Source organism: Canis lupus, chromosome 7, assembly GCF_011100685.1.
Source record: "Canis lupus familiaris isolate Mischka breed German Shepherd chromosome 7, alternate assembly UU_Cfam_GSD_1.0, whole genome shotgun sequence".
NCBI lineage: Eukaryota > Metazoa > Chordata > Mammalia > Carnivora > Canidae > Canis > Canis lupus.
In genome coordinates, this window is record NC_049228.1 from 10,521,344 (window position 1) to 10,538,434 (window position 17,091).

At 51.1% G+C, this 17,091-nt stretch overlaps 1 long non-coding RNA gene across 8 annotated transcripts in view; it reads right to left on the reverse strand.

Moving 5' to 3' along the window:
• Nucleotides 1-17,091, reverse strand: part of LOC102155202 — an 82,374-nt gene that overhangs the window by 13,510 nt on the left and 51,773 nt on the right. For 2 of the 8 annotated variants that reach the window (XR_005361926.1, XR_005361927.1), the window contains exons 6-7: nt 13,621-13,702; nt 12,214-12,626 (exon numbers count right to left, since the gene is read on the reverse strand). This is a non-coding gene — a long non-coding RNA (uncharacterized LOC102155202). The other 6 variants (XR_005361929.1, XR_005361928.1, XR_005361932.1 and 3 more) reach the window with 6 other exon arrangements.

Genomic DNA, 17,091 nt, shown 5'->3' on the forward strand with positions numbered 1-17,091 from the left:
CTTGAGGAGCTGTCCTGGAGCAGAGCCCGGCTTGTGAAGCTCTCTGTGCATTACTGAGGGAACAAGATGAAGATTTTATTATTTTTTAAAGATTTTATTTATTTATTCACGAGAGACACAGAGAGAGAGAGAGAGAGAGAGAGAGAGAGGCAGAGACACAGGCAGAGAAAGAAGTAGGCTCCATGTAGGGAGCCCGATGTGGGACTTGATCCTGGAACTCCAGGATCACGCCCTGGGCTGAAGGCAGGCGCTAAAGCACTGAGCCACCCAGGCATCCCAGATTTTATTTATTTATTATTTAAAAGAGAGAGAGAGCACAAGGAGGCAGAGCAGTAGGCAGAGGGAGAGGGAGAAGCAGGTCCCTGCTGAGCAGGGAGCCTGACACAGGGCTCGATCCCAGGACCCTGAGATCATGACCTGAGCCGAAGGCAGTCGCTTCACCGACTGAGCCACCCAGGGGCCCCCAAGATGAAGACTTTAAAGAGATGTCAAGAGAGGTAAGAGGAGCCTGGGAGGAGAAGAAAGGCTGTTCAGACTTTTTGTTTGTTTTAGAGAGAGAGCGAGAGCATGGGTGCAAGTGGGGGTGGGGAGAGGCAGAGAATCTTAAGCAAGCTCCATGCTCAGCCCATAGCCCAACACCAGGCTCGATCTCATGAGTCTGAGATCATGACCTGAGCTGAAATCAAGAATCCGATGCTTAACCAAATGAGCCACCCAGGAGCCCCAAGGCTGTTCAGATTTGATCAGACTTGTCCCAAAATATATCCTGTAGATAGATCGTCTGCACATGACATAACATATGAGCAAGCATATTCCCTGCACTGTTTTATGTGACCACAAAGGACCAGACCCAGCACGAAAGACCATCAATGGGACACTGTTCAAATACATTATGATTTATCTGTACCTTGAAATACTATGTTTTCGTACAGCTTGGGAGGTAAGCATGGTTTTCGCATTTTCTAATGTTTGGAAAAACATAAAGAAAAATATTTTATGGTATATGAATATTACAGGAAATCCAAATTTCAGTGTTCATAAATCAAATTTTATTGGGACACAGGCACGTTTATTTATGTACCAACGCGCCTGCTTTCCCATTACGATGGCAGTCGGGCAATGGGAAAGAGGACCCAGGGCCTGCAAAGCCAGAAAGATTTATTTTCTGGTCCTGTACAGAAAAAGTTTGCTGATCCTACATAGACTCTCTCTGGAAAGCTGCATAAGAAATGACCCTCGGCAGTTGCCTCTGGGGAGGGGGTATGCAAAGGACGGATTGGAAGGGAGATTTCCGACAGTGGAAATTGTGTACTTCTTAAATTTTGAATCGTGACTATTTAACTTATCTTTAAGTTTAATTTGAAATTTAAAAGAGAAAAAGAGTGGACCCCGTTTCTAATCCTGAACTGAAGGAAGAGGAATGAGCGAAGGCAGAAAGGGTGGCCAGCCTCTAGCCCTTCAGGGCTGGGTCTGGGGGAGGTCACAGGCCTCCAGCCCTGAGAGGTCGCCAGGTGAGCCCGCACTTGACCTCAGCCTTGCACTTGCAAAACGACCCAGGACCCAGAGCTCTCCTTCCCTATGGGTGAGGAGTCCATGCTGCTCATGTGCCTAGAGGCTCTGCCCCAGAAAGGGGCCGGAAGACTGGCCTCTGTCTCTCCGCCTGCTGGGGGCATGAGGGACATGGACAAGTCACCCAGACTGTGGCCTCGTCAGTAGTTGAGAAACAAGGAGGAGAACAGACTGGGAGTCTGGAATGGTGAGGAGGACACGAGGAGTCCGAACACTGGGTCCTAGGCTTCCCTTGCCACCAGCTGCCACTGTGACCTAAGATAAGTCATTCTGCCTTTCAGCAGGGCCATGATGGACCAGACTGAGAGTCATCCAGCTGTCACTGTCCTGCCCCCTATGCCCGGTAGGTAAACTACTGGGCATCCCTGAAGACTTCACAGAGGCCCTAGGTTGAAAGAGAAAAAAAAAAAAGGCAACAAACCAGTCAGAACAAGAGCCAGTCTCACCTAGATGGCCCCTGGGACGTGTGGTTCTCCGCGAGCCTCACCACCTCCACGAATCAAGCCCTTCAGCAGAGGAGTCCAGGGAACAGCTTGGTCACTGGCCAAGCGGTGGGAACAGCACAGGCTGAGTGATGGCCTATCCAGCAGAGCAGAGGCAGGCAGGAAGTGGCTGCAGGGGCCGGTGGGCTTGGTGGAAGGCCTCTCCTGAGCAAATCCCGGCAGGTGTGCCAAGAGCCCAAATGCTGGAAGGAGCTGTAGCAGCTGCGTCCCTAAAGGGTTGGTCCCTAGGGAAGTCCTGTGTGCAGGGTGGGGAGGGAGGTGTCATCAGTGGAGGCGTCTCCACCTGAGCAAGGCATGTGGCTGCCTCCTGCTGGCTCTCACGGTCAGGGACGGTGAGCCCAGAGGCCGCCCAGCATCCCCAGAGAGCCCTGGGCATATATGGCCCATGGTTGCCCTTAGGGTCACCTGGAGCCTCGAAGCCTCAGCCCTCCTTCCTCCCTACAAGTCCCTAGGCCTCCTTTATGACCCAGCTCAAAACTTTCCTTTTCAACAGAGGAGCCAACTTGAAGGGGCTCACGATGGCCACATTTGAGGTAATTTCAGCAACAAAATAAATGATAATCAAATAGACTATAACATAAACTAAAGGCAAAATAAAGAATATGGGTCTATACAGATATAGATGGGTATTTTTTTTTAAGATTTTATTTACTTATTTGAAAGGGAGAGATCATGCAACAGAGAGCATGAGCGTGTGAGGGTGGGTGGTGGTGGGAGGCGGAGAAGCGGACTCCCCGCTGAGCAGGGAGCCGGGACCCCGAGTCCACGACCTGAGCTGAAGGCAGACGCTTAACCCACGGAGCCACCCAGGCGGCCTAGACAGGTATTTGAGTTTTTACAGCAAAACTCCAATTAATAGATGTTCCGAAGGCACAACAGAAATAGAAAGCCACCATTTGGCAAACACCTCCTGTTTTAAGCAGGAATCGTCAGTGGGAACAAACATTCGTGGGTGAAAATGAATGAGAAACAGGATGTTTATACAGCCTCCAAGTATTTCCCCACAAGGTGCTTGTTAATGGCAAAGGGGAGAACGGTGTCTGGACGGTGCAAAGGCCTCGCAGGCACGGCCTTACCCAGCTGATCGGAGTCAACGTAACAGGGCCCGCGACACGTAGGCCTTGGGTGGCCCAATGCAATGCGCCGAGGGGGCACAGCATCGCCTCTGTGGTGTTCTTGTCAAAACACACAGCTTGGGGGATCCCTGGGTGGCTCAGTGGTTTAGCGCCTGCCTTCAGCCCAGGGCGTGATCCTGGGGTCCCTGGATCGAGTCCCGCATGGGGCTCCCTGCATGGAGCCTGCTTCTCCCTCTGCCTGTGTCTCTGCCTCTCTCTCTCGGTGTTTCTCATGAATAAATAAATAAAATCTTTAAAAAACAAACAAACAAAAAACACACACAGCTTGAGGAAACACCAGCCAAAGCCAAACCGAAGGACATTCGACAGCATCACCGGCCCTCCCCGCTGGCCCGGACTAGAGGAGCCTAAGGAAACGGCGACAGCTAAGGGCCGCGCGTGGGCCTGGTGGCTCCTGGACCCGACCAAGGACATCAGTGAGGCCACTGCCGAAATCTGAAAGAGCTTTCTAGCTAATGTTGACTCCCGTTTTGAGGATGGAGCTGTAAATCTGTAGGCTGTCAACGTTTGGGGAAACTAGTTGAACAATACTCGGTAGTTCTTTGTACTATTTTTGTAACATTTATGTAAGTCTGAAATTATTTTGAACAAAACAAAACAAAAACCTTTCCTCTTTTTCCCGACTGCCCCACAGTAATGCCCTCAGCTGTGTGCAGTCAGCTACTCGGCACGTGGTATTTCTAGTATTTGCTTCCATGTCTGACTCTCTCTGGCTGGGAGTCCTAGCACGGGGACTATGAGTCTCTCAATTTGCCTTTTGGCCTCATCTTAGAAATCTTATTGGGATGGAAGCTGGCTCTCATTTATCTCTTCGAGGAGCCCCTATTCCCCCCTCTTCCTTCTCTCACTGTAAAAAGCACTGCTGTTCTCTCGTCGCTCTGACCAAAATCCCAGGGCTCATCCTCGATGTCTCTCTTCCGCTCATCTCAGGCCTGACGGGTCCTGTTGGGGTTCTCCAGAGTTTACTGCCACCCAACCATTCCACCCTCTCCTCTCCAGTGCCCTCAGCTCAGGGCACTCATTTCTCTGTGGAACATGAGCCTCACTTGCTAACTGGCCTCTGCCTACCTGACCTTCAAGTGCCATCTCCACTTGCAGCCAGGGGGACCTTTCGAAGGGGAAAGTCAGGTCTCCTGTCACTCCCTCCACTGTGAATTAGTGCAATCAGTGTGAGATCCACATACCCAGCATGTCCCCACGAGGCCCTGCCTACCTGGGCCTCTGCCTTCCATCTGACCTCACCTTGAACTTCTCTGCCCTCACCCCCCCGCTCCAGCCACCTGGCCCTGCCATGTCTCCTGCAGAAATGCCAAGTCTGTGCTCATCCCTGGGGCTGCGGATCTGCTGCAGCTCTTCCCAGGACAGTCTTCTCGATGTTCAGGACTCAGCCTGTGCATCTGCTCCTCAGATGGGCCTCATCCCGTGTACTGGCCAAAGTAATCCTCTCCTTCCCCAGACCCTCTTTGTCTCTGTGTCAGTTGGTTAGGGCTTGTGTGACCAAGTACCACCGACTGGGTGGCTTCAGCAGCAGAGATTTAGTTTCTCACAGTCCCTGAGGCTAGAAAGCCAAGATAGAGATGTCAGAAATGTTGGTTCCTTTGGAGGGCAGGGAGGAGGAGCTGTTCCAGGCCTTTCCCCTAGCTTCTGGCGCTCTGTGGCGCTCTCTCGTGTTCTTCGGCTTGTAGACAGATCACTCTGATCTCTTTCTTCATCTTCACGTGGCATTCTCCCCATGTACCTGTCTCCAAACTTCCCCTTTTTATATGGACACCAATCATATTGCTTTGGAGCCCACCCTAATCTCATTTTAACTCGATCACCCTAGTAAGGACCCTATCTCCAAATAAGGCCACATTCTAGAGAACAGGACCTCAACACGTAACATTTGGGGAACACAGTTCAACCTATAACAGCCCCATCACCCCGGTTTATTTAGGACCCTTATAATCATCTTAATTATCTCATTTATTTGTGGTCTCCCCAACATCTCTGTGTCTCCCCAACTGTAACATAATCTACGTGAGGATAGGGATCGGCTCCAAATCCAGTGTTTGGTCCTTCTCCTGCCCTGCAGAGAGATACTAGCCCCTATTTCCACAGCATGAATCAGGATACTTCCATCAGGTGCCACAGGTGAGAAGAAAGACCTGCCCTCATTCACTATCCACAACCAACCAATGCGCTTGCTCCAACACTCATCATTTAGCTCCATGTCCAGCCAAAGATTTGTGGCATCCAGCCCTGGATCCAGCCGTGCATCTCAGAGCCCAGAAATACTCCACACATAGTAAATAGTAAATACTTGTTGAATGAATGAAGGCCACATAGTTTGGGCTTTGACTCAGGCTCCCTGCCTTCCAGCCAGGGACTGTGCACATGGACTGTGCAGCTAGACTGCTTGGATCTGCCCCTTAAACTGAAACCTGGGCACATTACTTACCCACTCTTTGCCTCAGTTTCTCCAGCTGTAAAATGGAGAAAATGATAAATGTACTTCCCTGCTACATTGTATGAAATGAGATCATAGGTGGCGAACAGTGTCTGGCTAACAGAAATGCTCCGTGCTGACTGACCGCAGCCTCAGCTTTTAGGCCTGATCTGAGGCCTGAGAAAATTCCTGGTAGCCAAAGGGGCTGGAGCCCAGGGAGGTGTCTCTGGTCAACTGGGTGCTGCAAAAACTCTAGGCTTCCGCTCAGTGTCCCTCTTCAGAATCCCCATCTACCTTGGGCAGATTTTGACTGCAAAAGCCTTGGCCAGTTACTGGGTTGGGGGGGCCTTGGAATTTCACTGGTGCTTTGGCTGATTGAGGAGAAGGAAAAGGAGGATCTAACTTCTCAGCTCTTTCTGAACATCTCATGTGAGGTGTGCAGCTTCCCGTTGACTCAGCAGGCCAGTTTCCTTGGAATCAGCCACTCTGGTTTGAAACTGGTCCTGTTGCAACAGGCTCACAGCCGCCCCCGGAAAAGCTGACCCACCACTCAACTCGCTTCCTGATTTAATACCTATATATAGCCACACTTATAGACAGAGGTCTATATATGTATACACTTAGAAACCAGCAAAGCTAAAAATACCCCCTCCCTATACCTCATTTCTCCATTTTCTGTAGTTCCTGGTTCTTATTTTAAGCTCACGAGATTGGAAATTGCTGTCAAAATGGAGTGACCTCTAGCTGTGGGTGGCAGGGAGGTGAGAGCACGGGCTCTGTTTGGGAGATGCGGGGGTGGGGGCAGGAGGGTATCCAGGCCCAGCCCCAGCTCTAAAGTCAGGGTGTTGTGATTATCCAGGATACCTTCCCCCTCACTGGGCCTCAGGGTCTCTCAACTGAAGGAGGAACTGAACCTGATCTGAGGTGTTTTCTTGCTCATCCATTCATCGGCTAAGGGCAACGGTACTCAGGGGGACAGCTGACACAGACACACCGGAACCGCTGACTCCTGTTCTTTCGTGTATTTAACAAATATTTATTGAGCACTTACTGTGTGTCTGATAAAAACCTCTACCCTTGGGGAACTTACATTCCAGTTAGGGGAGACAAATAATGAACAAAATAAATACATAGTATATTTGGTGGGGAGTGTCATGGAGCAAAATAAGGCCAAAAGAGGTGAGAGAAAATGGGAGGGGGGTACGATTTAAATGAAGGAGGTCAGGGAAGACCTCACTGAAGAGATGGGGTTTGCATAAGGACACAGAGTAAAGCTGTGCCCAGGAGGAGGGGGAGCAGGCATGCAGACACCTGGGGTGGGCGTGGGGGGAAAGTGTCCAAGCAAAGATGCAAACGCCACCGAGGCCCCAAGGTTGGGAGTGCACCTGGTGCATTGGGGGCCACTGTGGCGGGGGTGCAGGGAGCAGGGAGGGAGTGAGGGCTACGACCCGCCTCAGATGGAGAGGTAACATGGACCACCTATGGATGGGAGGAGGTGCCATTGGAGGGCTCTGAGCTGAGGAGGGACCTCAGCTGACTTTCACCTTCCCAGGATTGCCCGGTTGCTGAGTTAGTTTGTAACAGACTGCAGGGCGCGTGAGTAGAGGCAGGAAGACCATGGAGGAGACTATGGCAAAGCACATAAGGGCTGGTGGTGCCTCAGAGCAAGCTGGTGGGAGTGGAGATGGGAAGAATGGCCAGAATCCGTATGTATGTGGGTCTGCTGATGGTTTAGGCATGAGTCTCTTAGCAACAGGAGCCAAGAGTGACTCCAAGGTTATTGGCTTGAGCAATGATGGAATTGCCATAAACTCACATGGAGCAGAGTGTGGGAGGAGGAAAGATCAGGAGCTCAGTTTGGACCCACGCGGAGGGTGATGCCTATGAGTCTTCCCAGAGGGGGCGCCCAGTGGGCAGCTGGATGTAGGAGTCTGGAGTTCTGCACAGAGCCTGGGCTGCAGATCCGCAGTTGAGTGGTTCCCAGGTACACATGTATAGTATATAAAGCCGCAGGCCTGGGTGAGACCCCTGAGACAGCATCTGGGGCCCACATGCTGAGCTCTGGGGCACGCCAATATTTAACAATCAAGAGGTGAGAAGGAAGCACGAAGTGAGAGAGAAGAATCAGCCAGGGAGGCCTGGCTTAACTTCAGTTCTTTATCCGTAAAAGGGGTGCTCTCTGGCCTCCCCTCCCACTCTAATGCCTGCGCTTATAGGATGCAGAATGGAGGTGTGCCCAGATCACAGCAGAAGGCCCTTTCTAGGCCTCGTCCGTTTCTAGGCACGTGGGGACCCAGGCTCCTGACTGAGCTCCCTGGTGTTGGAGCATCTGCAGATGGCCTCACGCTGCTGGTCACCAGGAGGGGTAAGGAGTGAGGAGGCTGGCAGCCCTGCCCCAGCAAGCCGTCTGCAGGCCCCGTCTGGGGAGGGGAGAAGGCCAGTGCCAAGGGGTTCTTACCTGGGCTGGAGTGGTAAGAGCTTTTTTTTTTTTTTTTTTTTTTTTTTAAGATTTTATTCATTTATTTGAGAGAGAGAGAGAATATGTGTGTGCGTGCGCACGCACGAGAGGGAGAGAGAGAGAGAGAGAGAGAGAGAGAAGGGGCAGAGGGAGTGGGAGAAAAAGCAGCAGAATCTCCGCTGAGCCCCTACGTGGGGCTCCATCCCGGGGCCCTTGAACATCATGACCTGAACTGAAGTCAGATGCTTAACTGACCAAGCCCCCCAAGCTCCCCAGGATCTGGCTTTATTCAGACACTGCTTTCCCCCTGTGGGCAAAAACCAGCTTAACATTCTCCTGTGATAGAGGCCAACAGGGGAGTGAGTGATTGGGATATTAATCTTGCACATGATTTGGGGCATTTTTATATAAAAGGAAGAGGGCGGTCTCTGACATGTCTTCCTGCTATCCTCTTGGGAACTTGAAAAATAGTTCTTTCTTTTGCTCACCTGCAGGTAATGCCCAAATCAGGTCTCCCCCCTGCCCACCCACTTTCTAGATCCAACCTTGGACAGAGCAGAACCAGCCCTGGAAGCATTTGTAGTATGAGGCGAGCAGGATTCCAGGCCTCAGGCAGTACTTTGGCCGCCAGAATCCCTCCCTGAATGCTCCCAGCCCGCCCACCAAGCAGTCTTCAGTGAGCTCACACTTCAGCCCAGCTAGGGGGCTCTTGTTTTACTACTACCAATTAGTCACATCCATTGCACACTTACGGGGCTAGCATTTTATATATATTAACATTTATGTGTGTGCATACGTATATAAATACATTTAATCCACAAGAATCCTACTGCTAACACCTCGTCATAACTGAATTCAGACACAACACTACACGTTCCAATCTCCGCATCTTCTCTTTATCCTCACCATAACGAGACTCCCAAGTTTTGTGCAACTGAATTCTTGGGATGCCCCTTGGGGTGTTCTGATTAGGTTTTGCAGTATTACTGTTCCCTTTTATGCAGGAGAACACTGAGGCTTAGAAAGATGAATTTACTTACTTTAAATCACTCAGGAAGCTGGAGATTTGTACCCCGGTATCCTGACTCTGCAGCTCATGGGCTTCATCTCCTTGCCGTAGGGCTCCCTTGGGCCTTTGCCATCAACTCACTTGACAGGTGGGGTCACTGAGACCTGGAGGGGAGAATGCCTTCCTTCAGGTCACAGAGGGCTCCAGCACAGTTGAGCCTACGCCCAGGGGTTCTTTCGGAGGCTGCTATCACTTTTAATAGATATTCTGAGTATACACCATGGGCATTCTGGGGACACAGCAGGGTGGCTCTTCCTGGCGCAGAGCACCCCCAGCCTGGTGCCCCTGATGCTCAGTGGCCCCATGGCACTCATCACGGGGGAGCAGAAACTGTCCTGTGGCTGGAAACTGCTGGGGGAGGCAAATATACTCCAGCAGGAATCCCACCCTTAAGGAGTGTGAACCACATCCCTGAACCACAGGTAGCATTGTACCTCCTGCCTCCCCTGCTGGGGGCCCTCCCTCTCCCTCTCCACCTGCTGGCATCCTAGGCACCTTTCAAAGCCAGGCCCGGTTCACTTGACCTCCGCTGGGAAGCCTCTCTGCAGAATCCAGACCTGCTTCGTCCCCTCAGCACTGAATCTTCGGGCCTTTCTCTGCTGCTGGGTACTGGACTGTACTGGTGTCCATTCCCCTGGGCAGTCAGGAAGCCCCTCGAGAGCCAGGATCAGATCTTTCCCTGCACGGGTCTGGCCGTGTCTTGTTCTGCGTGCCCGCCCCGGACACCCAGGCTGATGTGCAGTGATTTAACTTGCAGCATTAAGTATGAGCAGAACAGTGATTCCAAGTGGGAATGACAAGAATTCCGAAGAGGTGGAGGCTCCCCGAGGAAAGAGCTGGTATCCTGCTATGCTTTGCAACACAGGGAGAGATGATGCATGTGAAAACCCAAGAGGCATTTATTTTAGGAGGAGGAATGGAGTCAGACAAAGGCATGGAGACAAATTCTGAGGAAGGGGACAACAAGGAGCACGCATGGGAGATAGCAAGTCTTCTTTCTGGCTGGATCCAGAAAGGGAAAATGAGCAAACTAAGTTGGATCTGGACCGTGGAAGATATAGACTGACAGGGTAAGGATGGACGGTCCCTGTGGGCAGCAGGGGACCTGGGGGTGTGGACAAGGGTCCCCTCCCCAGATGGGGAGCAGTGGGAGCAAGGGGCATTGTTTGGTGCTTTGTAGTTTCCAAAGGGCATTTTACCGAATTTTTGGCTCACACAATTTTTACTCTGTGTCTTTTGGACATTATTATCATCCTCATTTTATGGATGGAGAAACAGGCTTGAAGTCACTTGTTCAAAGTCACAATGCTAATGATCAGCTTCAAAGCTGGGCTTGTGCCCAAGGCTGGGAGGGGGGGGAGGGGTATTGAATTGGTAATGGGGGTGTGACCCCAGAGCAGTGTTGGCACTGCAGGGTGGGAGCGGGGGAGGTGTACCCAGGAGATGTGCTCTAGAGCTCAACAACAAATTCAATGGACCAGGGAGCAGAAGGAGGGGCTGAGACAGGGCTGACACCTTGAGCCTGAGCAGGGGAGAAGGGGAAGGCTGGATTCCCTGTTCTAGCTGTGCCGCACTTCCTGAGTCAACCCAAGCCCTGATGCAGAGGACAGAAGAAGTTGGGGTGGGCATACCAGTAACCGGGTCACAGAAATCGAAGATGCCCCACAGGGCCTGCCATTACATTATATTATATTACATTATATTATATTACATATATCATATATCATATTATAAATTGTATATTGGATGAAATGGCAAAAGAAAGAAGCTCTGGCTCTGACTTTTGGATCAGTCAAAGGTGAGCCCATGTCCCTACTGTCTCAGCACACAGAGGCCCAGCGGAAAACACACAGGAACATCCCCATCCTACCAGGGACCTTGTGGAGACAAGAGGAAGTGTGTTTTAGTGGCAGAAATTACTCTGACTTCAAGGAGTCTGTCTGCCTTTCCTCCTGGGCTCACAGCTACCTTCATTTCCAGCTCTTGTCCCTTCTCATGTCCACTGAGTTCTGGGTCATGGATCATGGGCAGAGGGAGGTGGCCATGCCCGGGTCTGGCTCATGATTGCTTCCCATGTGATTCTTCACCTTTCCTTTCCTCTGCCAGTAGGATGTCCCTGCCTCGGGTAACATGGAAGCTCTGTTATCAAGAAGGGAGCATCTTCTCAGCCCGGACTCCTGAATGGACAGGGTGCCTTCCCCCACTGAGTCAGGACCACCTGCACTGGACAGTTAGCTAAGATTTTATTGGGGTAGGACACTGAAAATCTGAGCATTATCTTACCTAATAGAGCATGGAGATGTTTTTTTGAGAACCGCAAGATGTTGTTGGATTGGAAAGCATTTTGTCCTGTTTGTATTTTAAAATCCCAGGTTTTCTAGCCTGGGAAAAACCATCTGGAAAGGCCAGCAGGGCCAGCTGGTGAGGGTTTGGGTTGCACTAGGACCAAGGAATGTTCTGCCGACGTGAAGCATGCGCCTGTTAGGAAATCAACTCTCTCTCTTAGCACATCTGAGCTGCTGAGGCTAGGGACCACTCAGAAAAAGCCCCTCCCTCATTGTGCAGATGAGGTCACAGAGAGAGAGAGACCTGCCCAAGGTCACATGCCCCTCCCCCTGGTGCTGTGTGCGTACCGGCAACACTCACCATTGTCGAGGTGGACAAGTAACTGTGGTCATGGTTATAAGTGACGGCTCCAGACCAGTACGCCTCTGTTCCCACACCCTTGTGTAGTCCCTGCTCACCCTGGCTCTGGGCTTGACCATATGATCCGCTTTGGTCAATGGAATATCAGCAAATGTGATGTAAGAGAAGGCTTCAGGGGATCCCTGGGTGGCTCAGCGGTTTAGCGCCTGCCTTTGGCCCAGGGTGTCATCCTGGAGTCTCGGGATCGAGTCCCATATCGGGCTCCCTGCATGGAGCCTGCTTCTCCCTCTGCCTCTCCTCTCTCTCTCTCTCTCTGTGTCTCTCATGAATAAATAAAATCTAAAAAAAAAAAAAATTAGGGGGGGTAAATTTTTATGCAGCAAAGGTCGATACAGGACACTTGGTGAATGGCGGTCCCTTGCTGTGTATTTGCACATATTCTCTACGTGACATGGAACACAGAAGTGTCTGGATCCTCATGTGTGGATATTTACCCAGTTTGGTGCTGTTTATTACACCCCCCACCACCACCCCACACACAAACACATCCCTGTCATGGGCTAGCTGCTGTACTCAGAATTCTGTACATATTAATTTAATTAATCTTTATAACAACTCTGTGTGATATTGCCTCCATTTGACAACACAGCAGCTAAAGCTTGGTGTGGGGCAGCCCCAGTGGTGCAGCGGTTTATGCCGCCTGCAGCCCAGAGCGTGATCCTGGAGACCCTGGATCGAGTCCCACATCAGGTTCCCGGCATGGAGCCTGCTTCTCCCTCTGCCTGTGTCTCTGCCTCTCATCTCTCTCTCTGTGTCTCTATGAATAAATAGATAAATAAATAATCTTAAAAAAAAATAAAGCTCGGAGTGATCAACCTGCCTAGGGTCATAGGGTCACTAAGTAGGACCAGGTTTGGACATCTGGCCCCAAGTCCAGGCCTTTGACGACCACTCCACGCTGTCTCCTGTCCGTGACTCTGTTTCTTGGCTTCACCACGTACTCAGTCCTCCTGTGGCCCAGCGGCCCTCACCCCTGCCCCTAGACTACCGCCCACTGGGATGGCTGGCCACTGCTGTTCCCAGGCGGCCACAGGTGTGTCTCTTGTGACACACTCTGCCTTGAAACAGGACTCACCATCAGGGTGAGTGTGAGCCACGGTTCCTGGGGTCAGAATCCAGTCTCCAACTCCAGCCCCAATATTTATTCGCTGTGGGACCTTGAGTGCTTTCCTCAACTTCTCGGAGTCTCAGTTTCCTTACTGACCACATCATCAGTACAGAACAATCGCTGATGTGCGGGACACAGGTCTAGACACAGATGATACCAAGTAACCTAGCCAGGTGCCTGGCATCCCTGGCCTCGGGAGTTCTTGGTATGATGGGAAGGAAACGCTGACAGACTCAGTGAGAGGTGGAATCAACTGACGACTGTGGAGGAAATGCTCGCTAGATACTAGTGGAGCCTCAGTTCCAAGCTGGAAGTGGTGGATTTCTTCTCTTCTCCCTCCCTCCTTCCCTTCCCTTCCCTTCCCTTCCCTTCCCTTCCCTTCCCTTCCCTTCCCTTCCCTTCCCTTCCCTTCCCTTCCCTTCCCTCCCCTCCCCTCCCCTCCCCTCCCCTCCCGTCCCTCTCCTTCCCTCCCCTCCCCTCCCCTTCCATGAGAGAGAGGGCACATGTGTGAGAGCAGGGGGAGGAGCAGAGAGAGGAGGAGAATCTTAAGCAGACTCCATGCTCAGCGCAGAGCCCAACGTGGGGCTCAATCTAATGACCCTGAGATCATGACATGAGCCAATATCAAGAGTGCGACACTTACCCTACTGAGCCACCCAGGAGCCCCTGGAAGTGGTGGATTTCTAAGTCCACGGCTGCAACCTTGTGCCCCCACTGGAAGCCCCCTGGGAAATAAAAAAAAAAGGGGGCTTTTCTTCAGGGAAAGATGAGACTCCCCGGCCCTCAAGCATTGCCCAGACACCCTCCCCGCCCAGCGCCTGCAGCTGCGCCACTGCGGTGGATGCCGGCCCAGGCCCCGCAGCCCGATGCTGGACCCCCAGTTCCAGCTGACACCTTGGACGAGGGCTTGACTCCCCTGGGTCTCAGGCTGTCCTCTGTCCCGTGCAGATGATAACTGACCGCATGTCCCGAGGTCACGGTGAGGACTGAGTGGGTTGGAGGCTGGAGCGGCACAGGGCAGGCCTAGGGGTGGGGAAGCCCCAGGCCGTCATCAGGTTATCATCCTTCCGCTCCCCAATCCTCCTGCGCCCCCCGAAGCGGGTTCTCTGAATTCTAGAAATCCTGGCAGGCAGCGGACTGACATGTGCCCAGCTGTTCGCGAATCTCTGAGGCCAAAGAGCATCTACTGCACTCACTCCCCTTTCAGGGAGTCGTCATCTTGTCCTTTAGGATTGTTATTAATTGAAAAACCAAAGATAATGTGCGATTATTGTAGAAAAATCGAGATATATGGATAAGTGAGAAGAAATGAAAACCACTTCAAATCCCACCAGTCAGATGGAACTGTCGTTAACATCTTAGGGTCTCTCTCTCTCTCTTTCTCCAGACTTTTCCCCCATTAACTATACTTGTTTAATAAATATGTGTCTACTGTTAGGCCAGGGGGTCAGCATACTCCTGCCTCAGGCCATCCTTTGAGACCGCCGTCGTTGGGTGGGACACCAGGGCCCTGTTGGTGGCTCCAGCCCAGGCCCCAGAGGATGGGGGCAGGACCCCTCTGCCTGCTGCCAGTGTGCCCGCCCCCAGATGAGCCTGGAGCCGCCTTCTCCCAGCCCTGCCCCGAATGCCCCATCTTCCATGGTGGCAGCTTTTTGTGTGGGACAATTGTGTCAGCAGGAAATCCCGCCAGCCAGCAGTCCCCTGGGGATGAATCGGGCCTTTATGTGAAAAGCTGCTCCCGGCACACCCCAGCTCCTTCTAACCCGCTCTGGAAGCTGACCGTGCCATCGCTAATAACCGAGATACCGAGTGGACGGGGCGGGAGCCTGCGGAAGGCCTGCCGCTCAACAACAGCTGGACAGCTTCCTGCCAGATGCAAGGGTGACATTTCTCCAGGCTTTCTCGACTCCTCCTAAACCTCGTCGAGTGGGGTTTGCTTTCACTGTCTCCCATGGGATTTCTCAGAAGCCTTAAAAACCATAATGGTTATCACTTACTGGGCACATCCTCTGTGCTGGGCCTTTTGCAGAACTTAGGTTGAATCCTCACCTCAGTTTTGCTAGGTAGCTAAGGACATGGAGGCTGAGGCTTGACCCAGGCCCTGCCACCAGTAAGAGAGCAGAGAGATTTGAACCCAGTGATCCAACTCTCAAGCCCATGTTCTTGATTTCCATATAATTTTTTTTTAAGATTTCATTTATTAACTCACAAGAGACAGAGAGAGGCAGAGACACAGGCAGAGGGAGATGTGGGACTCGATCCCAGGACCCCGGGATCACACCCTGAGCCAAAGGCAGATGCTCAACCACTGAGCCACCCAGATGCCCTCCATGTAAAAATGTTGATTTTATTCACACGATGTATGCCCACAGTGAAAAATCACAGCATTAAAAGAAGAAGTCCCAGAAGCGAGCTCCAACCTCCTCTGCTCCCCAGAGGCAACCACTTCCAACTCAGCAGCAGCTTCTTCCCCCCGCTCTTAACTCCTGGATTTCAAAAAGTCATCTAAATTCTATTCCTTGCATATTATTTTTGCAAATGAGTCTATCTTTTCCATTTCTTAGTTTTCTTCTATTTAAAGCAATTTCCCCCAATATATTATTTTTGAGAATAAGTCATCCTCCCACCTCTTTCTCATTTCTTAGTTTCCTCTATTTAAAGCAATTTCCCCCAACTCCTTTAGTGGATCCATCAGAGTCCCAGTGATCATCTTCCCACCACTCATCCAGATCATGTGTCAATCCTCCTCCTGGCTCTGGGGTCCTGGTGACCTCCCCTCCCCAGGCTGGCTTTTCGCTCTTGGCCCTGGACTTCCCTCTGACTTTCCTTCATGGAAGCCCCTTGTTCCTGAGTGCCATGGCTTCCTCTTTCCCAACCAGCACAGTTTCTGAGTCCTGTATGTCTGAAAAGGTTTTTCGTTTTCCCTTCACGTTGGATTGATTTGGCTGGGCACAAGATTCTAGGTTGAAAATCATTTTCCTTCAGAATTTTGAAGATATCTCTCCATTATTTCCTAGTCAGTGTTTCTAGAGAGAAGTCTAATGCCCTTGTCATCTCTCTTTCTTTGTCGGTTAAGTGTTTTTCTCTTTCTGGGGCTTTCCAGGTATTTGCTTTATGCTTTTGTGTTCTAAAATTTCATACCGATGGGCACTGGTGTGGACTGTTTTTTATGCATCATGCTGGGCACCTTCTACTGTATTTTTAACCCTATTATATTTTAAACTTTCAAGAACTCTTTCCTCTGACTGTTCCTTTATCATGGAATTCTGTTTTTATGTGGTACCTGGTACCTTTAAGTGCCCAAACTTTGGAGCGCTCATGGTGTTCCTTGGTCCAGGTGTCATCATTTGCCTCTCTTGCACGCATGTGGATTGTGAGCTTCTCAGCTCTACTCCGTCAGAGACTGCTCCTCTACTCACCTGCCCATCTTTTTTTTTTTTTTTTTTAAGATTTATTTATTTATGATAGACATAGAGAGAGAGAGGCAGAGACACAGGAGGAGGGAGAAGCAGGCTCCATGCCGGGAGCCCGACGTGGGACTCGATCCCGGGATTCCAGGATCGCGCCCTGGGCCAGAGGCAGGCGCTAAACCACTGAGCCACCCAGGGATCCCCTCACCTGCCCATCTTAAAAATGTTTAGAGGTCTTCCCTCCTCAGTGATCTTCCCTCTTCTCTTCATTCTGGCTTACTGTCTTTGTAATTCCATTGTTAGTGGTTATTAGGGGAAAGAAGTGAGTGAAATGGGATTTAGGAGGCCGTATTTGTTATCGATTGTTGAATAACAAATCCCCCCAAAATGTAGGGGCTTACAACAATCATTTACTATTTTTCATGAGTCTGAGGATTGATTGGGTGTTTCCTCACCTGGTTTTACCTGGCCTCACCCATGCAGCTGTATTCAGTTGGTTGCCTGGACTGGGAAATAAAAGTTGGCCTTGTTCCGTATGTCTGGTGGTTGGTGCTGGCTACCGGTTGGGGAGCCTCAGTTCTTCTCACTGGTCCCCCATCCTCCAGTAACCCAGACTAGCTTCCTTAATGGGTGATCTCAGAGCATTGTTCCAAAAGGTAAAAGGCCTTAATTTCCTTCTTTGTAAAACGTGGCTTTGTGTATAA